General features: G+C 40.1%; 1 protein-coding gene across 2 annotated transcripts in view; it reads right to left on the bottom strand.

The window, feature by feature from the left end:
* The window catches only part of LOC117371692 (retinoic acid receptor gamma-A-like), a 93970-nt gene extending 71418 nt beyond the window's left edge, over positions 1-22552 (bottom strand). Inside the window, exon 1 of one of the 2 annotated variants that reach the window (XR_008648704.1) lies at positions 22377-22510. The gene's annotated coding sequence lies outside the window, so the exon portion shown is untranslated. Of the gene's footprint in view, positions 1-22376 lie in introns of both variants that reach the window. The other variant, XM_055222086.1, reaches the window with a different exon arrangement.
* Positions 22553-23129: the final 577 nt, after the last annotated feature.

Genomic DNA, 23129 nt, shown 5'->3' with positions numbered 1-23129 from the left:
CGCCTCCTTCTCCCCCCTCACTCTCAGATTATCAGCTCTATTTGAAATGTAGTTGTGGGTGGAGTTTAGGTGTTTAGTCCCACTTGTAATCAGAGGTGGGCGGAGCTACAAAAACAGTGATGGGCGATGTCACTGATTTTAGTTCAGATCTGAAACCCAGTCATACTGCGGCAAGTATCTGATACAATACCCACGAGTCTTGCATTAAAACGCATTGAAACTTGAAACTTTTACTGTGTCATCTATACTATCATTATGTACGGTCCACTCCAGCAGAAACTGAATATATGTAGATAAACTCAAATATAAACAATGTGTTTCAAACTTTATACATCTGATTTAAAAGAATAGCATTTTTTTTTTTTTTTTAAAAGTCTTGTAGTAGATCCCCCCCCCCCCCCCCCCCCCCATGTAATTAAGCAAAAATATCAAATTATAAATCGTTCCTGTCATTTCCCCATTGACAGTTGTTGTTAGCATGCTAGTTGTTGTTAGCATTACCATGACTGCAAAACTCCACTCTAACCTTTGAAAGTTGTGAAAAGTGTGGTGAATTTTCCATAACTTGGACCGTTTTAGTACCAGTTTAGATCTGGTTTAGTCCCAGTTTGGTACTGGTTTATTCCTGGTATAGTCTTGGTTTAGTCCTGGTTTAGTCATGGCTTAGTTCTGGTATGGTCCTGGTTTAGTCCTGGTTAAGTGCTGGTTTAGTCCTGGTTTAGCCCTGGTTTAGTAATGGTTTAGCGCTCGTTTAGTCCTGGTTTAGCCCTGGTTTAGCCCTGGTCCTGTCCTGGTCCTGTCCTGGTCCTGTCCTGGTCCTGTCCTGGTCCTGTCCTGGTCCTGTCCTGGTCCTGTCCTGGTTCAGCTTCACCTTTGCTTATAAACACATCATGGTGAGTAGTTAGGATGCTCTGAATGCATCAGGTAAGTGAGTAAGAACTTGTTCACCTTTTTAAGGCAGTTAAAATCAGACATCAGGCTAAATAAACACTAAACCAGGATTAACCCAGGACACTATGAAAACTTCACTAAATATTTCACTTTAAATTGCAGACAGATCATAATTACCCCAAGTGTTGAGTTTTCTAACGCAGCATGTGAGCCGCAGCCACAAAAACACACATAAAGCCTTTAGTTCCACCTATAAACCGTGTGGAGAGCAGGACCAGGGCCAACGCAGAGCTGTGCCTCGCTCTAATGAGGCTCCGCAGCTCCCCCTCACACCGGCCTCGCTCTGGGGGGAATACACCTCCAGACCCGGGGCAACAAAAGCCACGCTGTCCCCTGCTCCTCAACGCCTCAATGGTGCGTTTATGGACCAGGGCAGAGCGTGGGTCAAACTAGGTCAGACCTGGTCCCAAGCTCACAAGCCATGCCCCTGTATCCCACAAAAAAAAAAAAAAAATTAAAAACAGCCCAAGTGTTAAAACCGAGGGACTTTCCAACGCCTTTACACAAATACAGTAAATACAGGCAGTTTTTACACTATAATAAAAGTATTTCTGACACTTCCCTATGAATTAGTTTCAGAATAAGGAGAAATTCCAACCGTTGCTATACCGATTAACAATTTAAAACAAGATATTATTGCGTTTAAATGTGGAAAAAGTCCTTAAAATGTTGCATAACAGGAAGCTGAAAGGTCACCACTAAGAAGAAATATCTGGGGCTAATAAATTGCATGTAAATTTGTGTAAACAAGAACTAAACCTGGTCTAATGTGGGACTTAACCAGGTCTCAACCAGAGCTAAATGAAAAACAGATTAAAAACAGCTCAAGTATTAAAACCAAGGGACTTTCCAAAGCCTTTTACGAAAAATACTGTAAATTTAGGCAGTTTTAACACTATAATAAAAGTATTTCTAACACACCCTACGTCTGTGAGTTTCAGAATGGTGAGAAATGAGGACTGTTGCTATAGCGATTAACAATTTAAAACAAGATATTATTGCTTGTGCATGGGGGAAAAGTCCTCAAAATGTTGCATAACAGAAAGCTGAAAGGTCTCCAGTAAGAAAAATATCTGGAGCTAATAAATTGCGTTAACAACATTCAACGTTTGTCCTAATTTCAGATGGAGGGCCAAGATGTATAAAGCTGTATATAACTCTAACCCAACACACTGACCAGAACTCTGTGGGAGACTCACATCCCGTGTCCCAATTCAACCTGCATTTCCGTCGAGATCCGCCGTGAACGAGCTGACTTCACGTACTTCTATATCCCATCATGCACCGCGTGTGACTTCTTCTACGGGAGAAACAAGGTATATTTTCTTAAAGTTATGTAATACTACCTACAATTGGGAAGAAATCACCTTGAACATTATTTGCCTATTGATATTCAAAGGGAAACTATACAGACAGTGGTTGACGTACGCTCCGTGGTGTAGGTCTGTCCCATTTCGGTTGACGGAGGAGCACCCTTCAACGGCCGGGTCCTTTGAACGGTACTTCAAAGTGTGCAACTGTCGAATTGGGACACGGCAGCAGTTTTTAAAAGAAAGTTAAAATTCAGTATCCACAAACTTTCCAAATTAATTTTCTGGCTTAAAGTCCTTTGAACTGTGCAGCTGTGCAGGTGTATATGAATAATACACTTAACCGAGATTTTGAACTTTGTGCCAATTACTGTTTCATGTGGATAGGCCCAGTAACTGCAGAAATATGCATCATAAACCAGGTCTAAACAGCTGCGTTTTAACAGTTATATATAATAAATAATGCTGACCTGCTTTCACCTCATTTTTAAGCTATCCATGGCTTTCAAAGTAATGAAAAGTCCTCAAAATGGTGCCTATAACCAGGAAACTGAAACCCACGAATAGGCAGTTTAGAATGTTTTGACTCCACATGAATCCAACTTAAAAAAAAATGCTTCTTAATATAATTTGCACCTAATTCAATTCAATTTAAACAAAATACCCATCTAAGTTTTCAGTTAAAGGGCCAGTACCTGATTTTTTTCCACATGTATTTGACCAAAATTGTGTCTTGCCCCAGTACGAATAAGTCTTCTGCATGCTTCTGTCTAATTAGGAAACACTTATTGTCCGAGAATCAAGAAGTTTGTGTTAGCATGCTAGTTGTTGTTAGCTTTAGCGTCACTGCAAAACGCCCTTCCGGTCAAATGAGAGGACAAATTTCCCTACGGGGACAATAAAGTGTACCTTAACTTTAATCTGGTCTCAGAGTTGTGTAAAGTGCTTATAAACTCATCGTGGTGAATAATTAGGATGTTCTGAATGCATAAGGTAAGTGAACTAGTTCGGTTTTTCACGTTTTCAAGAATACATTGTGCTTATGTCTCTCTATAGTTATAATCTATGACACTCGTGGATTATTATGTCATAATTTACACATTTTAAATAACAATATTCATCTAAAACGACTTAATAAAAGAAACAAATCCTCTGATTTCCGTGTGACGTCGGTGTAAATGTCATCACAACAAAGAGCCGTGGAGCTGTCAGCGCCCCCTATGGATAGCTCCGCATCACACTAGCGAGTTGCAGATTGTTTTTTTGTTTTTTTTTCCGTTTGTACCAAAATGATGACGCAACGCTGCCGAATCCTACAAGTATCACCGATTAAGAAAATAAAATTGAAGAAGGAAGTGCGTACGTCACAGTGGGCGTGTACCGGTGGAGGTGAAAACGGGGAACGATCTGCAAAATGGCATCTTGAAAATAGTCGATTAAAGATTACTCAAACATGAATCACTCCAAATACTTCTTAAGAGGCTCAATGAGGAGAAACGACTAGAACATGGTTAAAAAACAAAAAAAAAAGTCCATTTTGCAGAACAGGTCAGACAGAAAGAATCAGATATAGCACCTTTAAAGTCACTATGTTTACATTTGCACATAGGGGACTTTCTATTTCTTTCCTAACAAGCCTCGTGCTGTTTTCACATAAATCGTAGCCGTAATTTTGCACAGTTTTACCACCAAAATAAAAATGACACTTTTTTTTGTCCTCGGCGGCGCTGGTCCCCATTAGTGCGCACATCTGGAGCCGTTCAAAGTGGGTGTAAATGGGACTAGACTTTATATATTTGCCAGAGTACAGTTTGAGAGCACATATGGTGAGGGCTAACAGGCTCGCCTTATACTTCTATATGTGATGGTCATTAGTGTCAGTATGGCCCGGGTCCACGTTGGTAACTGTGTAATTAACTCCCCCAGTTGTAAAAGGCCTGCAGACTATATAAAAACCTATGGAAAAAATATGGGTATGGAATATGAAGTCACAAAGAAAGGATTATAGTTGGGTTTTGTGGCCAGCCCGAGCAGAGGTAGCCGGCAAAATGTGTACTCAAATAACTGTACTGTACTAAAAATACATGGTCATAGTAAAAAGTATTTGGGGAAGTTATTGGCTGAGCGTAACATCTGAGTCATAATGTGAAGTTAAAGCCTCAGTATGTAACTTTTCAGTCCAAAATATTAGACTAAAATAAAATCCGTTTGGTTGTGTTTATATTTTATTTTTTGTCCGTCACTACAACGCGGTTCACCTTTCGTGGCATCGCTGAAAATACTCTGTTCCACCTTGTGATGTCATCTTGTGGTAATACAGGAAGTGCTCCACTGTGTTTTTAAACTCCATACACCTTCACTAGAGTCATTTGGATAATTTCAGCTCTGGAATTTTCTATTTCAAATAGCATGCTAACCGTGCACTTCCTGATTAATGTAACAAACGTATTCCTCGCGTACCATATGTATTCGGAGCATCCTAATTATTCACCGGGAGGAGTTTATGAGTACTTTTCATAACTTTCAAAGACCAGTGCAGAGTTTTGCGCCTAATTCAATTCGATTTAAGCAGCTTCACAAAAATACACATTTCATATTTTTTTTGGTTTAAGATTTTTTTCACATGTATTTGACTAAAATCGCATCTTGCCCCAGTATGAATAAGTCTGCTGAGTGCTTCTATCTAATTACAAAGCACTTTATTGCTTGTAATTAGATAAAAGGTAAAAGGAGCTGTTAATTTGAAAACTACCACTTCATGACATCACAAGGTGGAACAGAGCATTTTGAGCTTTGGAGATGTAGACAGACTAATAATAAAGTGTTACTCAAACATGTGTGAATGAAACAAAACACAACTCCAGGTGCGTTTGAGGAGGTAACAGTGTTATAACATGGTTTAAAGCTCACAAGAGTCTCTCGTACTCGTTTTAGCATCAATTAGCATCTAAGTAGCATAGAAGGGACAATATTTGATGTGTAATCTACAACAGCGCCATATATATACACACATTTCACATACATTTAAGCTCCAAAAAAGTTCTCATATCTTATCTTCTTCCAAATGTCCTGAAAGTGGATAAGCTGACGGGTTTTATAGATTACAGTTTGCATATTTCGTTTGCTACGGTGCACCATAGCACACGTATCTCTTGATCTCCAGCTGTGTGCAGGGCCGGTAAATGGATCGCCCCCTTCGCTCAGATAAGATCCAGTGTGTGTTTGAGTGTGTTCCAGTCGTGAGTCTGATGTGTAATAAAACTCCCGTACTTCCTCCACGTAAAGCTCGTCCAATTTAGATAAAACTGGAGACTTCTGCCCTGACAAACTGATCAAAACACGAGGATATGTCTGAACCGTGATGGATTTGTGAAGTAATCTTATCACAGCTACTACACTGCAGATACAGGTGTTTGCGAGAGATGTGGTTTAAACTGCGGCTAACAAACTTAAAGGCGGCGTACACCATTTTTTCCCATGTATTTGAGGAAAATGTGTCGACTGTATATATAAATGGACATAGCTAACCTGCTAGCCGCCGCGTTCCACATAAGAAGTGATCATGGACGGGCTTCCGGCTCCATCGATTCTGGCTCCAATTCACTTTCTATTGAAAAACTGTGTCCCCTCTCTCTGTAACTGCTGCTGTCAGACTTGTCATTTTGGTCTTAAAATGTTCATATTAACCCGCTCTACATGATCCTGGTGTTTTTATTTCATTATTGTGTCTGTAAATCAAGATATGAACATTAATAACAGACAAATCAGGCACCTTCTCTCTCACTAGCGTTAGCAACAGGTTTGACAGCATTGTTAAGCACCTGCTGTCTGGCAAACCTACTTTGTGTGCGCGAAGGGGCGTTACCTTCAACAGCCTCGCTCCATTTGACTGAAACTGAATGCTGTGGGTGACGTCACACTCACTCAGTCCACTTCTTTATACCTCTTCTTTGCCCAGTACAGATATAATATTTAAGCAGTCGTGTACTGTGTACTGGAAGTGTGTGTTAGCATGCTAGTTGTTTTTTAGCGTTACCGTCATGTCATAATGAGTCTGCTTCTGGACTAAACCAGTTACAAACCAGAGGAAGTGTGGAAAACAGATCAGTTCATTTTAAACTAACTAAAACTAAACTAACTTATTAAACAAACTTCTCACTCCTCATTTACCTTAAGCATTCTGAGCATCCTATTTATTCACCATGATGAGGTTATGAGCATTTTTCACTACTTTCAAAGACCATTGCAGAGGTTTTCACACTACCAACAAATAGCATGCTAACCACGCGCCTCCTGATTAACATAACAAACTCATTCCAAGCATCCTAATTATTCACCGTGATGAGTTTATGAGCTCTTTTCACAACTTTCACAGGCCAGTGAGGACTTTTGCCATCAAAGGTTAACGCTAACAACTAGCATGTTAACTGTGCACTTCCTGATTAACACAACAAATGTATTCCTCGCTTACCTTATGTATTCTGAGCATCCTAATTATTCACCGCGATGAGTTTATGAGCACTTTTCACAACTTTCAGAGACCAGTGAAGACTTTTGGTTAACTCTAACAACAACTATCATGCCAACCGCGCACTTCCTGATTGGCAGACGTTCCTTTAAGGGCCTTTTAATATCAGTTCCAAACGCCGGGTGTTTGTTTTGACTTGGTTTCAACGTGATGTCAGTGTCTTGTATGTGTGAACGCCGTCTGCAGTCCTTTCCTAATGAAGCCCGTGTTTCAGTATGTGCTTGTTGTTGTGAATGTGTCCATAGCAGTAGCATGACACGATGTTTTTATGTCTGCTTCAATCTGTCCTCACCAAAGTGCGAGTTCTGCAGTCCCAAAATACACCCCCCTCCCCTCCTCCCGCTGATAAACAGGCTTTGAACGCACCGCGGCCATCTGCACATTCACTCCACGCACATTTTTCTGACAATAAATAAAAAGAATCATGATTTCAGTGTGTGAACGCAATCAGAGAATCCAGAGGAGGGGCCCAGGGTCAGACGTAGTTTTCCTGGTGCTTGGTTGGACACTTCAGGCAGGGGGAACGCTTGCCAAAATGTAAAGGCTTCTTATTTTCAGTTATTTATATAGCACATTTAAAACAACCTCGGCCTGGCTAAAGTGCTTCACATAAAAGTCAACGAAAAATATATACACGGATCACACAATACATGGGAAAAGAACAGTAAAACACCAACATCTCCTGTGTCGCTAGTGTTAAATGCCAGGGAGAAATGCCAAAATCCAGGTTAAGTTAATGGGACAGTATGTAACTTTGGCATGTAAAACTCGCTGTGTGGCTGGAAATCTTGTCCTGAATCACTGAATGTATGCAGACGACTCGGTTGTTTTTAGTCCTTGCACCGCGGGGCTACAGCAGCCACTCCACATCTGTTCATCTTATGGTGTGGAGCGTGATTTTAACGTACAACGCAACTGAGAGTGTGATCGTGATCTGTAGGACCAAAGACGACAAGCGCATGAGATACAGTTGTCCCTCACTGTATCGCAGTTTGCTTTTCGTGGCCTTGCTGTTTCACGGATTTTTTTAGTGCACTTTTCTATGCTTTTTTACAGCGTATGAACGTGCATTGTGTTCTGCGTCCTGATTGGCTAAAGGACTGTTGTTTAAATCATATTGTAAACCGTTATACACTGCTCACCTCTGGACTTATATACTTTTTGTGACTGCACGAGTGAACACTTTGCTGCACTAAGAACTTTAATGTATAATTTTAATTCCAGGCTGAATAAGTCAGAAAATAAACTCATAATTTGGCTCACAAACGTAAGATTCCCTGCAAAACGCTTCAGTCCAACATGTGAGACACTGGTGTGGTCGTCTTATTAAAACATAAATATTTACTGTTTGTGTTGTCACTGTCCTTGTGTGTTTTAAAAATGGAGCATGAGTCCAGAATAAAGATGAACTGTTGATGAATTTGTGTAACTTTGCGGAGGTGACACATCCCCTGTGTGATTCCATGGAAATAGAGACTGTACTTCGGAACGTTCTTCACAGGAATTGTTGTCATTTAGTAACTTTTCCTTGGAAAGAGGGGGACGACTGTGGAGATGTTACCTTTTTCATAGGACCCATGTTTTTCACTTTCAGTTTTTTCAGTGTCTTAAATTCATCCAAAAAAGAAAAACATGATTTATTTTAGTGTATCTTTTGCTAAAAAAAAAAAAAAAAAAAGGTTTCATACTGTGGCTTTAATCACGCTGCAATTGCTCTGCCTGGAATGTTCACAGTAAACTGGTATTATGGTGATTTATCTAAGAGCCATAAAAAACGTGCATTCTTACTGGGAGCGGGTCACCACTCCACAGACCCGACCTGAAACTGCTCGTTTTCATGGAGATGGATAAGTTCAATGAAATCTGTGGAACATTCCAGGCAAAGCAATACAATCTCCATGGGAACTACCAGAAAAGTAGCATAGTGTATCTTTACTGTAGTTCCATGTGCATCTGCTCCGGTTCTGCAGCTCTACCTGTTTCCATGGAGACCACCAGAAAAGTTGCACAGTGCTGCTTTAATGCAGAGCCATGTGCATCTGCTCTGGTTCTGCAGCTCTGCCTGTTTCCATGGAGATTGATTATAGCTTTACCTGGAATGTTCCGCAGTATGGCAATAAACTAAAGGAGACAAACAGGCGTCACAATTTGCCAGGTTACAGGTCAGATCTGTGGAGAGACAAGCCCGCTCACAGCAAGAATGTACGTTTTTCAAGGTATTTTATTATTGCAGTCAATGGAAAAAAAAAAAAAAAACTTTAAATGGAGAGATTAAAGCCACACTGAGGAACTTTCAATGCAAAGCAAAAACAAGAGGCAAATAAAAACATAGAGCACCTTTAAGTTTATTTATATATTTGAACAAATTGCTGCATAACGACGGGACTTTGAGTAAAACAAACTAAAACAGTTAGCATCCGTGACCTCCTTGAATTCAAACAAAAATAAACTTGATTACTGAACTCGCTCAGACCAACTGGCAGCAGAACGCACTTTCCTATTAAAAAGAAAATGAAAAAGTCAAGTAGAAATTCCCTAAAATCATCCAATTTGGGCGAATGGCGTTTGCGTGGATCGTTCAAAGCCCTGAAACCACAGACACAAGCTCTGCAGCTCCGGGAAAAGTGCAAAACAAACTGCGTCACACATAAACAGACATTATGTTTTCCAATAAGATGTTTGATCGGGAAAAAATCTTCACGCAAACTCAAGTAGCTTTTCCGACTTATTCATCAGGTCTAAAGACGCAAGACTAAACCAAGTGTCAACCGAGAGGAGCAGGACTAACTTTAAACCAGATGAAACTGCAGAAATGTACAACTCTTCTTCAAAATGGACTTTTCAGAGTTTTAGTCAGCCGTTTCTTAACAAAAAAATGTAATCTGATTGTAACCTGTATAGCTGCAGATGAGATACTTGAATACTTTAATAAAAAAATGTGATCACGCACACACAAAAAAAAAGACGCCATTTTGCCGATCAACCCACGTTTTCACCTCCACTGGTACACGACCACTGTGACGTACGCACTTCCTTCTCCAGTTTTATTTTCTTAATCGGTGATACTCGTAGGATTCGGCAGTGTTGCATAGTCATTTTGGTACAATTTTTTTTTTAAAGTGCTGCTCTCCAATGTGACGTGCAGTTATCCATAGGGGGCGCCGACAGCTCCACGGCTCTTTGTTCTGATGATGTTTACGGTGACGTCAGCTTCCATTGGACACCACATTTTTTTAAAACAGAAGTGATTGAATTTGTTTCTTTTATTAAGTCATTTTAGAGGAATATTGTGATTTAAATTGAGCAAATTATGACATAATGATCCGTGACTGTCACAGATTATAACTATAGAGCACACACAAGCACAGTAGGTCTGATTTAAAGGTGTATTGTGTAACTTTTCTGATGTGATTATGCCGTCTTGTGTCAATGGAGATGTAATTACTGTATCTGAAATGTTCCACAGTGTGTTATTAATCTATATCTTGCATTTATTCAATTACAGGTATTTTTATCACAAAGAAAACACATTCAAAAGCATCATATTGTTCACTTTTCACAAATCTGATCTGTAACTGGGCCTTTAGTGGAGTTGCCTGCTTGTCTCTATGAAGATAGATTAGTTTAAAGAGGAGGTATTTTACTTCTATAGGGTATTAAAGAGGAGAATTTTACTTCTATGGGGTATTAAAGAGGAGTATTTTACTTCTATGGGGTATTAAAGAGGAGTATTTTACTTCTGTGGGGTATTAAAGAGGATTATTTTACTTCTATGGGGTATTAAAGAGGAGTATTTTACTTCTATGTGGTATTAAAGAGGAGTATTTTACTTCTTTTATAAGTTGCTTGATTACTTAAACATGCGTGGCTGATGTCTGAAACTTCTCCAGACATGTTTTTGATATAGAAAATTTTGAATAATACCCCATTTTTAATGCCAAACTGTGAAAAATTCCAGTAACATCTCCATGGAAACAGTTACATAGTGCATCTTTAGATAATCGTAAACAATTTGAGCTCAGTTAAACCTAGTCAAATTATTATTCTGAATTCAGAGTGAGCGAACGGTCGATATTTGCAGCGCACATGCTAATGCTACATGCTACGCTAGTGATCGCGGGTTATAGGAAACACATGTAAACAAGGCTGTGGCACAGACAGCGTAGCATCACATTACAATGGACTGTCAATGGACTTCAGCGTTAAAGATGACAAGGAAATAATAAATAACATCTAAGCTATGCCGATTAAACACACTGTCAAAGCTAACAAGGAAAGAATGCAGTTTTTTCTTGGATTTGGGGAAAATGGGTAATCACATAATGGTGCTTTGTAATTGGAATCATCTGGGGAAAAAACACTGTAATTATAAGGAATTTCACTGCAATTAGCCGTTGATCTACAAGTCCCAGCAACACTGACTCAACGACTGGCAAGAATACAAAGACAGACGCTTTTCCAAGACTGGCTTTGTCACTGCAAAATAAATAAATACTACAAAAAAACTAAAAAAATCACAAGAATACTGTATATAAATATTTGGGAATCTTGACACATATTAAAAAGACCTGGAAAAAGATGCACTAAGCAGCTCTCTGGTGGAGGATCTGCCTGTTGGTCGCCATGGAGATGTTATAGCTTTGACCGGAAAGTTCCACTGCATGTCATTAAACTTAGCTTTCTCCTCCATGTGAGTCCACCAGACCAAGTTACAAGTCATATCTGTGTAAATGCGATCCCAGTCACAGTAAGAATTCATGTTTTTCACCATAATGAAATAAAGATATAGGCTGGAAAAGTTTAATGCCTTACTGTGGGACATTTAAAGTTCACATTTTATCCGTGTTGATGTTTTGGTATAGATCAGCTCATTGCTCATTATGAATCACTCCAAAAACAACGTGACGGTTCAACTATAACACAGTTCAAAGCTCTGAAAAGTTAAATCGTCTGAATAATCTCTTTACTCATCAAAATCCACGACCACATGTCCATCACAGTGACCCGTCTGGACTCGGCCCGATGCGGTTGGCGTGTGGCTTCATTCAAACACATTGTCCTGATTATGAGGAGGTCTGTAGTTCAACTCTGGGGTCGGCTCCTTTGCCTCGGGGCAGGACCCTCTCACAGGGGTCACACATTATCAGGGTTTGTGCTCACATCCTTTCATTCATTTGGCTTTGGAGGGGAAAAAAAGCGAGCATGTAGATCCAGACAATAGCGTACGAGGGGGGTTAAGAGCGTCCCGGGGCAGAGACGCAAAACACTTTTAAGATGGTTTAGTGACAGTGATCAAAGATGGACATAGAGACATCTGTAGTATTTGCGCAGATGTATTTTTATTTAGATGTTTGATTTTCTTGCTGCTCTAGTTTGATCCAGTTCAGTTGTTTCGATTTGATTAAGTCTGGTTTATAATTAATTGGATTTATTTTGTATTTTAAACTCCGCTTCTACTAAAGCTTTGGTTCAGACCTGGTTTGGACCCAGTTCTGGTTTAGTCTTAGATTTGTTTAACCCTGAATTACGTTCATAATGGGCCGCTAAAAACTGTAACTTTCTGATGGTAGCACGTCACCATGGAAACACCAAGTTAAAACACTTTGTATTCTGAGCATCCTAATTATTCACCATGATGAGTTTATAAGCACTTTTCACAACTTTCAGAGACCAGTGAAGACTTTTGCTATCAAGGTTCATGCTGACAACAACTAGCATGCTAACTGCACACTTTCTGATTAACAAACTTATTCACTAAAATTAGTTCATGAGCACTTTTCACAGCTTTAAATGACCAGTGCAGAGTTTTGCCACCACAGTAACGCTAACAACAAATAGCATGCTAATCACGCACGTCCTGATTAAAATAACAAACATGTTCCTTGCTTACCATATGTATTTCGAGCATCCTAATTATTCACCACGATGAGTTTATGAGCTCTTTTTACAACTTTCAAAGACCAGTGAAGACTTTTGCCATCAAGGTTAATGCTAACAACAAATAGCATGCTAACCGTGCACTTCCTGATTACCATAACAAGCTTATTCCTCGCTTACCATATGTATTAGTCTTAGATTTGTTTAACCTTGGATTACTTCAGATGCTTTTTTTATGCCATACTGTGGAATACCAAGAAACCAATTTTCCATGGAAACAAACTGAGCAAAATAAGAGTCAGGTTTGTGGAGATGCAAGCCTGCCACTCATTAATTGGCCTGGTGGCATCTCATGCTTGTCTTCATGGAGATACGTAAGATTATTGCCGTACTGTGAAACATTCCAGGCGAATAATCTCCACAGAGCCAAACACGTAGCGAAACCATTACCAGAAATGTTACGTAATACCTTTAATATGGTGGAGTCTTGGTCTTATTTAGTCCTGGTTTAGTTCTTCTGTTTAGACGTCGCTTTAGTTCAATTTTGAGCCTGGTTTCGATCGCGTTTGGCACATCTTCTGAAGTGGCCGTACCCAGTGATCTGCTTTATCCCCCAGATCAGATTTTCATAAGAACTTTTGATGATCACAAAATAACTGATTCCAAGAAAATCATTTAACGTCCGAAACTTTCCCGAGCAAATCTCTGAGGTGAATTGGGCACGTCTGGCTGTGGTCTGTGTGAAGGCTCCGCAAACAGCTCCAGGCCGAACCAACTCAACAGCACACACTTCGCAGAATCACTCCTCTGTTTTAATGCGTCTCCATTAAACTGACGCCGCTCTAATTTCACTCTCGCCGACTTTCATTTACGACGTGAGAGTTTGGATAATTTAAGGTGCAGTTTGGGGAGATGCAAGCAAAAAAAACAAACATGCTTTTTTGGTGTATTTTTCTAGCTAAAAAGTTGCATACTGTAACTTTAAAGGTTCTGTACCAATTTTTTTGCATATATTTGCGCAAACTTCTCTTGCTCCAGTGCAGATATATGGTATAAACAGCTCTCAAAGTCAAAATAAGTCTGCTGTGTTTGTCTGCATCTAATTATATAGTGATTTGTTGTCTAATAACCAGGAAGTGGGTGTTAGCATGCTAGTTGTTAGCTTTATCGACACAGGAAAACTCCACTCTGGTCTCTGAAAGGTGTGAAAAGTGCTTATAAACTAATTTAGGTGAATAATTAGGATGTTCTGAATGCATAATGTAAGTGCGGAATAACTTTGGACCACTGCAAATTGTTCTATTAGGTCTAGTTTTATTTTTCACATTTGTAGGACGTAAAAATCTGGAAAAGCATCTTTAAAGAGCCCATATTACATGTTTCTTCAACACAAACAGACCTGGAGTTGTGTTTTGTTTCATTCACACATGTTTAACAAACAAACCCTGCATATTTAGGCTGAGTTTTTCTATCAAACTGAAAACACTCTGTTCCACCTTGTGATGTCATCATGTGGTAATACAGAAAGTGCTCCACTGTGTTTTTAAACTCCACACACCCTCACTAGAATCATTCGGATCATTTCAGCCCTGGAATTGCCAATCTCTACTGAACTAAAGGTAAAAGGAGCTGTTAACTTGAAAACTACCACTTCATGACATCACAAGGTGGAACAGAGCATTTTGAGTTGTAGACACACTAATAATAAAATATTACTCAAACATGTGTGAATGAAACAAAACACAACTCCAGGTCTGTTTTTGACGATTTAACAGCATCATAACATGATTTAACGCTCACAGAAGTCAATTTTGCGTAATATGGAACATTTAAACAATACTAATAACAAAATGGCTGCACATTTTTACAAGAAAACCTTCTCCGCTGCAATCTCCAAAACAAATCCATCGTTTAAACGCTCTGCTTCTCACGAGCTCGTTCACTCCCTCAGTAATAAATATAAATGGAAAATTACACTATAGGCCCAGGCTTGTGAGGACCTCAAATGAACTGGATAATGCCACTCAACTGGAATGTGTCAATACAACACGAGAATGCAGGTATGTGCTAATCAGCCTGTGTTTTATTTTGTGGTTGAGGTCGTAAACTCAGAAATGACACACTATTTTTGTCCCTCTTCACCCGTGTGTTAATTCCACCTCAAATGTGTCGAGCAAACAAAACCAGAACTGCAGCGAGGTAGTGGATCATAAACTTTAAACTCTCACCGTAACAGAAGAAATACCAGTTTAAAGAGCGGGTACTTTACTTCTGTGGGGTATTAACTGCTAACACACTAACACATTTAGTATTTAGATCACCCTGTTAGCTTTTATTGTTTTGAAAATGATATACTCAACGTGTTAACGAAAACAACGTGTTAGCATGTGTTTCTAAGTTTCAGTTTTGTTTTCTGAGGCTACCCTCCCTTCGCTCTTCGTGTTAAGTCACTCCCCCTTCAGAGCGGTATCACAACACAATCAACATGTGTCCCGCTGATGAAGCTACTGCACATCGCATCAGGTTTGTGAAGTTGTAGTGTATTGTTTTTGATCATGTTTTTTGTATATTTATAGAGAATTGTCATGTGGGAGCATGGGTGATGTAGACTTTTGGGCGGAGCTTTGGATAGTCACATGTGCTGCCCGTGTCCAACCAGGAAGTAAAATTATCAACCAAAATTTTAAAAACTAGGTGATTAGACTAGTTTTTTTTTAAGTCAAATTGGTAGTGTAACTTGTCAACTTTTGAAAGACATTGCACTTTTCAGAGTAGCAGCATACTTTTACTCCTATTTTTATTGAAGTAACAGTACTCTTCTTACTTGAGTAAAAGCCTAGTTCCATATTAGGAATTCTGTATCATAGCAACCAAAGAGCCAATCTGGAGCGAGGCTGTTGAAAGTAATGCCCCTTCCCCCCCGCACCGCTGGTTTAGCAGGGACCGTGCGCTTAGCAGCAGGTTTGATTGACAGTGTTGCTAATGGAAGTGACTTCGGGGAAAGAAGGCGTCTGATCTGTCTGTTATTAAAGTTCATATCTTGATTTACAGATACAGACAGCAAAATTAAAAACACCAGGATCAGGTAGAACAGGTTAATACAAATATTAACAGCAGCAGTTACAGAAAGAGGGTCACAGTTTTTCAATAGAAACTGAACTGAAGCTAAAGTCGATGGACCCAGAAGCGCACCCATGCTTTGCAGCTGTAAAACCCCTTATCACACACTTTATACACTTTTCTCAGACAGGCATTAACATTTTCTCACATTTCTCTCTTGTTTAAACTCTCTCAATGTTCAGACCTTCGTAGGTGCCTTTGTCTGTGCAGAATGTTTCATCGACATTGTGGGTTTTGTTGTGGAGAAAACTTGCAAACATACAGCACTTCAGACTCACACTTAGATCCAACATTTATGTAAATTTGGCAAAATAGCGAAACCACGAAAGCTGAACCGGGACAACTGTACACTGTCTATGGTTGACAATGTGAAATGATCTGAACATTTGCGTGTCCAGAAAATACCAGATTTTGTGCGTTTTTCCATGTTTTGCCCTACACACCTCTGCTCAACTTGAGCTAAACCACGACTTAAGTAAACCAAAATTATATATAGGACGGAGCGAGGATTAAATCACAAACGAGATCAAACTAGGACTAACACCAAACCTCAGTGTTAAATAGAACAGACGTATCCCCAGAATCAGCCTGTGTTTGAGTGGAAGGAACAATGTTGAACACACACCCAGAGTCTGTGGTGAGTGATGAAACCAGAGAATAACTGGGAGCAGATGCAGTCGCCTGAAAACATCCAAAATGGAGGAAAGAGGAGAGGAAAGAGGAGAGGAAGGAGGAGAGGAAAGAGGCTGATTAAAGAGTCCATCTACGAGCACAAAACAGCTGGGTCCACTCTCGTACTTCTCACTCTCTCATACCGTGCTTGTACTAGTTATGTGAAGTAACAGTACTTTTACTTAAAGGGCCCTATGTTAATGTTATAATGTTGTTTCCTCATCACAAACAGACCTGTAGTTGTGTTTTGTTTCATTCACGCATTTTTAACACACAAATCATGCAATATTTAGGAACAGAGCATTTTGGAGAGAAGAATGGATCACTCACCCTGTACACGATTGTTCCCATGTATTTGAGCAAAATAGGCCTTGCCCCAGTACAGATATATTGTATACACAGCTAGCCTCTCCATAGATCTGACCTAGTGGCATTATATTTTAGTTTAATATCCTACTGTGGAACATTCAGCACTCACATCAACATGGAGACAAGCAGGTGTCAAACCCACCACCTAAAAAGTTATACATTGCACTTTAAAGAGGGGTATTGTACTTCTTTGGGGTATTAGCTGCTAATACATAACATGTAGATCACCATGTTAGCTTTTGTTGGTTTGAAAATGCTGTATTCGCCAAAAACAACAGTTCAGTTTTCAGTTTTGTTTTTAACGCTTTACCTTTGCTCCCTGCACTAGGTCGCTCCCCCTTCAGAGCACTATCACATTACAGTCAGCGTGCATCCCGCTAATGAAACTACTGCACATGACATTAGCCTCCAAGGACCTGGTGTACACATATGGGTTGTCTAGGCCACAATACAATTTTTTTCTGTACAAGGTCCTGGTGTCCACATATGAGGTCCATATATACTGCCACTTAGTGGTGACAGAAGAGTATAACACATTATAGTTTAAATTCAAAATGGACTTTGTTAAAGGCATGTGTGTGCACCTGTCAGCAGCACTTCAAATGAGCCACGTTGTTCCAAGAGACACAATTGTTGTTTTTCATTTTGTTTTTACTCAGGAAAAATGTTGCTGTTTCAGGCACTTACTAAATAAAACTTAGAACAAATGTCCTCATATGTGGACATCATTTTTCTCATAATGTAAAAAGATAACTCTTTGTTTTTACACTCATCGGGTCCCAATCAGCCAAAATAACAAAGAGCTTACTAATAAATCATGCCATGCTAGAGTTCAGGTCCTAAGAGGTTACGTTTGGATGCATTTGAAGCCTTTACTGTGACAGCGCCCAGACTATGGAACAGTGCACTCTGCCTGTCGGATCTTTAACACAGTTTAAGACTAGTCTGAAAACCCACCACTTCTCCCTGGCATTTAATATTAGCGAGACGGGACATCTTGGCGTTTTGTTTTTCTTTTCCTATGTATTGTGTTAGCTGTGTATTTGTTGTTGGCTTTTATGTGAAGGGCTTTGGTCAGCTCAGGTTGTTTTAGATGTGAAATAAACATGAATTGAATTAGGTTTGTGAAGTTGTCTGTAGTTTTATGCTTTTTTATATTTATGAAAAGTGGTCACACGGGAGTATGAGTGACGTAGGCATGTGGGCTAAGTCTCAGGATAGGATCGATGGAGAGATCGCTAGATTACTCAAATGTACATGGATGACAGATAAAAACTCTTTAGGCATGTTTTGGATGAGGGAACAATGTTATAACATGGATGAAAGCTCCAAAAATGCCTCCTCTTTAAGTCTATCCTCTCTTGTTGAATGCAAAGTATATGTAAACTTCATTTTGGGGTTTTATTTGACAAACTTTGACTATGTTGGTAAAAAATAATGTACCTTAGACTCTTGATGTTTATTGTTTCCATATCTGAGCTGAGCACATCTTGTTTGGGCGATGGACGTTTCCCTGTTGAATGTATCTGGAACATTAATCTTGAATGCGTCTGGCAGGTGTTTGTGAGGCTTTACATTGATTGCGCTGCAGGAACTTGGAGCGGTGGTGTCAACAAATACTGCAAATAAATAGCACCATAATAACTCCCATCCATCTGGATTTACAGAGCTGTCCGGCAGTTTCCAGTGGAGCTGAGTTGAGGTCAACGAGGGCCACATTCTATCGATACTGTGCAGTGACACCGGACCGGGGGTGTTCTACATATGTATCTATGGTGGAATATTCAGCGGTTACTATAGTGACCCAATGCATGCATTTACCAAACGCTGCTAAAAAGGTTTAAAAACTTTAAAAAGAAAACTCAAGCAAAACTGCTAATTTGATTTAAATAACACAATTTCAGGAGCCTGTGATCAATACGAGCATTCATGGTCCTGTTTAGGGCTTTGACCTGGAAAAACTGTTAGCTAATGCTAGCTAGCTTGTGACTGTAATGTTATTTGTGAGGGGCTTGTTTGACAGCACAAATCAGCTCACCTGTTGTAGTTCCAGCTAAGTCCGTTCTTTATGATCAGATTGTGTTAAAATAAAACTCAGATTAAAGAGCTTCAGACAGAGAGATGCCTTCAGTTAGCATCACATCCCCAGGGAATGTTGATGATGCCAGCTGCAAAGCATCAACAAGTGGATTTAGTTTTAACTCTGAGGTTTGGATCCTGAGAGTTGCAGAGGGGGACATAGTCAGCTGACTGGGCGGTGGCTCATTCATGACATAAATATGAAATCGTGCTAAACTGTCACAATACGAAACTTGTATTTTTACATTGAACATGCACTTAAACATGTATTAAACTGTATTTAAAGGAGCACTATGTAGCTTTCCTCATGCTTGTCTCCATGGAGATGTCAGTGCTTTGTTTGGAACGTTCCACAATGTTCAATAAGCTCTTTTCAGCTGTTTTAATTGCTAAAAACATAGATTCCTACTGTTAGCAGAGTCGCTTCTCCAACCTGTAGCTCGCTTTGGTGGCATGAATTGCTTGTATCCATAGTAATAGACAAGTTTAGTGCTATAATGTGGAACGATAATAGACTGTGTAAAGAAGTGGACTATGTGAGTGTGACCTCATCCACAGCGTTCAGCTCCAGTCAAATGAAGCTCATCAAGGCTAGCAGGTATAGCGGCTAATCTGGAGCAGAGTTCCATATTTGTAATTCCAACCGCAAGTATCATAGCAACCAAAGAGCCAATCTGGAGCGAGGCTGTTGAAGGCAATGCCCCTTTCTGCCCACACCACTGGTTTAGCACAGAACGGGCGCTTAGCAATGTTGTCAATCAAACCTGTTGCTAACGCTAACTGGAGTGACTTAAGAAGGTGCCTGATTTACAGACACAACAGTGAAATAAAAAGTATATTACTACATTTTATACACATGCAGAAGACATCAAATATATGAAGTAAGATATATGATGATGATGATGATGATGATGATGATGATGATGATATAATTATGTGGCAAAGAACTTACATTTTTAAGATATTTTATGTTTTATCAAGTTCTCACAGTATCCACCCTTTGCTTTGTCGAAAAAAAATTTAGTAGAGTTATTTAACATTTTTTCTTTACTACATAATTCCATATATCTTACTTCATATCTTGGATGTATTCCTTGTATAAAATGTACAAACTTGTAAAAATAAAGAAAAAAACCTCAAATTCTTTTGGGAGGATATTGATCTTTTTGAAAACCCGTTTTATATGTGGTTACCTAACCTGAATGAAAAATATGACAGAACTTTCTAAATGCAGAAATCCAAAGCCGATCTGAACCATCAGGGCTCATCTCTTGGACCACAGCGTGATCAGCACAGTCTAAAAAAAGACTTGAGGTCATTGGGTCTTTTCCCCGCTCAAAATAATCTCATTGTTTTTTTATCAAGATTCGCAGACTCCAGAGCAGTGTGTCCTTATGCAACAGCCCCATGTGTTTACACAGAGCAGGTAACACATAAGAGGTCCATCAACAAGCCCCGAAGACACAGGACCTCCTGTAGACTCGGTTTAGACCCGGTTTAGACCCGGTTTAGACCCGGTTTAGACCCGGTTTAGACCCGGTTTAGACCCGGTTTAGACCCGGTTTAGGCTTGGTTTAGACCCTGTTTAGACCTGGTTTAAATCTGTTTTAGACCTGATTTGGACCTAGTTTGGATTACATTTAAACCTAGATTTTAAAGTGGATTAGACCCAGTTTAGACCTGATTGCAATCTTGTTTAGACCTTGTTTAGACCTTGTTTAGTCCTAGTTTAGACCTGGTTTAGACTTGTTTTAGACCTAGATTGGATCTGATTTAAACCTGGATTTTAAAATAGATTAGATCTGGTTTAGACTTGGTTACCATCTGGTTAGACCTGGTTTAGACTGGATTTAGACACCCTTCCTTTTGATCTCTGTGCTAAGTCACTCCCCCTTCAGAGCGCTATCACAACACAATCAGCGTGCATCCTGCTAATAAAACTACTGCACATCGCATCAGGTTTGTGAAGTTGTAGTTGATGGTTTTGTAGATTTATGAAAAATGGCCATGAGGAAGCATGGATGACATCCCCAAAAGAGAAGCCTGCCACGAGGACCACCTGTAGACCTGGTTTAGACCTGGTTTAGGTCTGGTTTAGACCTAGATTGGATCTGATTTAAACCTGGAGTTTACAGTGGATTAGACCTGGTTGAGATCTGGTTTAGACTTGGTTTAGACTTGGTTTAGACCTGGTTTAGATCTAGATTGGATATGATTTAAACTTGGATTTTAGAGTGGTTTAGTTTAGATGTTTAGACATGGTTTAGACATGATTTAGACCTGGGTTAGACCTGGGTTAGACCTGGTTTAAACCTCGATTTGCTCTTTTTTATACCTGCTTAAAACCTGGTATAGACCTGTTTTGGACCAGGGTTAGTCCTGGGTTAAGTCTTTTAGATGTAGTTTTAGTCCTGGTTTAAGTCTCAGTTTAAACTGTTTAGTTCAGAGTTTGCTGGTTAATCTGAACTAATAATTTGAAGTCACTGTCTGACATTTGTTTTTTATCAATCCCAGTATATTTCTGCTGTATCTCCATTTAACACAATAGAACATGAGTGCTACTGTTTTTACCACAGCATCTGTAACCTGACAACGCCGTCTCACAGCTCGTTAACTTTACCCACAATCCATCCAGTACAAGTTATACCCAAAAACAACCCAGTGTGCGCCCCGATCCAGTCCTGGTTTAGTCCTGGTTTAGTCCTGGTTTAGTCCTGATTTAGTCCTGATTTAGTCCTGATTTAGTCCTGATTTAGTCCTGATTTAGTCCTGATTTAGTCCTGAATCAGTTCTGGTTTAATCCTGGTTTAGTCCTGGTTTAGACCCAGTTTATTCCTAGTTTATTCCTGTTTCAATTCTGATTTAGTCCTTTTTTTTAGACGTAGTTTAGTCCTGGTTTAGACCTGATTTAGTTCTGGTTTAGTCCTGCTATAGTCCTGGTTTAGTCCTGATTCAATCCTGGTTTAGACCCAGTTTAGTCTTGGTTTAAATGTCTTATTTAAATGTCTTTTGTTGGATTAGACATACATTGTATTGTTTGACATTTGACTGTTTAAATGAGGTTTCTAAAGACACTTTATATTTATACTGTATTAACACATGTGAATGCAGTGCTGTTACATGAGTCGTATTTAAACACGTCCGTGCCCACCTGTAACACGACAAAACATCTGATTTACAGCTCCTCAACTTTCGAGTACCCACAATCCATCAGTCAGTTCTGCCCCAAAACTCCAAAACCAACGTTTAACTTCTCAAATGAAAATTCCTCCTCCTTTTCTTTTTCTTGTCCTCTCACAAAAACCTTCTGTTCTCAATTATAGCCACTCTTCCCATGTCAAGTTACACAAAGAAAAGTACATTTCAATCATGCTCTGACATGCCAAAACACTCCAAAACACGCCAAAACACGCCAACGCCACAAAACACACCAAAAACACGCTAACAAACGCCACTGAACTCTCACTTACCGTGTTCAGCTCGTCGGGAGTCGATGTTAACTTTGGAGTCTGGATGCTAGATCTGATTGCATTGCCAGTTTGTGGATTTTGCCGAGTCTGGCTAACTTTCTGACTTCTTCCCCTCTCTCTCTCCTCCTTCTCTCCTCCCTCCTTCCCTCTCTCTCTCTCCTCCTCTCCTCTCTCTCGTCTTCACTAAAAATCATTGTGTACTTTGATTCACCAAGCCTGCCTCTGGTCACGTGACCCGAGACTTCAAATATACAGCACATTTTTTACTCTGCCGCAGAACGCCCCGAGGAAGGCAAAACAGAGAGAGCAGACGGGTAAGGTTTCAACTTGCAGAGAGAGAGAGGGAGGGAGAGGGGGAGGGAGAGAGAGAGGAGGGGGGCAGATAGAGAAGAGGGAGGAAGAGAAAGAGAGGGGGAGAAAGGGAGAGAGAGGGGGGCAGGGAGAAAGAAGAAGTGGAGAGGGAGAGAGAGGAGGGGGGCAGAGACAGAGAGAAGAGGGGGGAGGGAGGGAGAGAGAAGAGAGGGAGAGGGAGGGGGCAGTGAGAGAAGAGGGGGAGAGGGACGGAGGGGGAAGAGAGAGGGAGGGAGCAAGAAGAGGGGGAGAGGAAAAGGGAATGAAGGAAGGAGAGAGAGAGGGAGGTGGAGAGAGGAGATGCGGTGGGAGAGAGAAGAGGGAGAGAGAAGAGTGGGAGAGGGAGGTGGCAGATAGAGAGAGAGGGGGCAGATAGAGAGAAGAGGGGGAGGTGAGAGGGAA

Source organism: Periophthalmus magnuspinnatus, chromosome 5 (genome assembly GCF_009829125.3).
Source record: "Periophthalmus magnuspinnatus isolate fPerMag1 chromosome 5, fPerMag1.2.pri, whole genome shotgun sequence".
Lineage (NCBI taxonomy): Eukaryota > Metazoa > Chordata > Actinopteri > Gobiiformes > Gobiidae > Periophthalmus > Periophthalmus magnuspinnatus.
The sequence above is the reverse complement of the archived record's forward strand: the minus strand, read 5'-3'. Positions and strand labels throughout refer to the sequence as shown.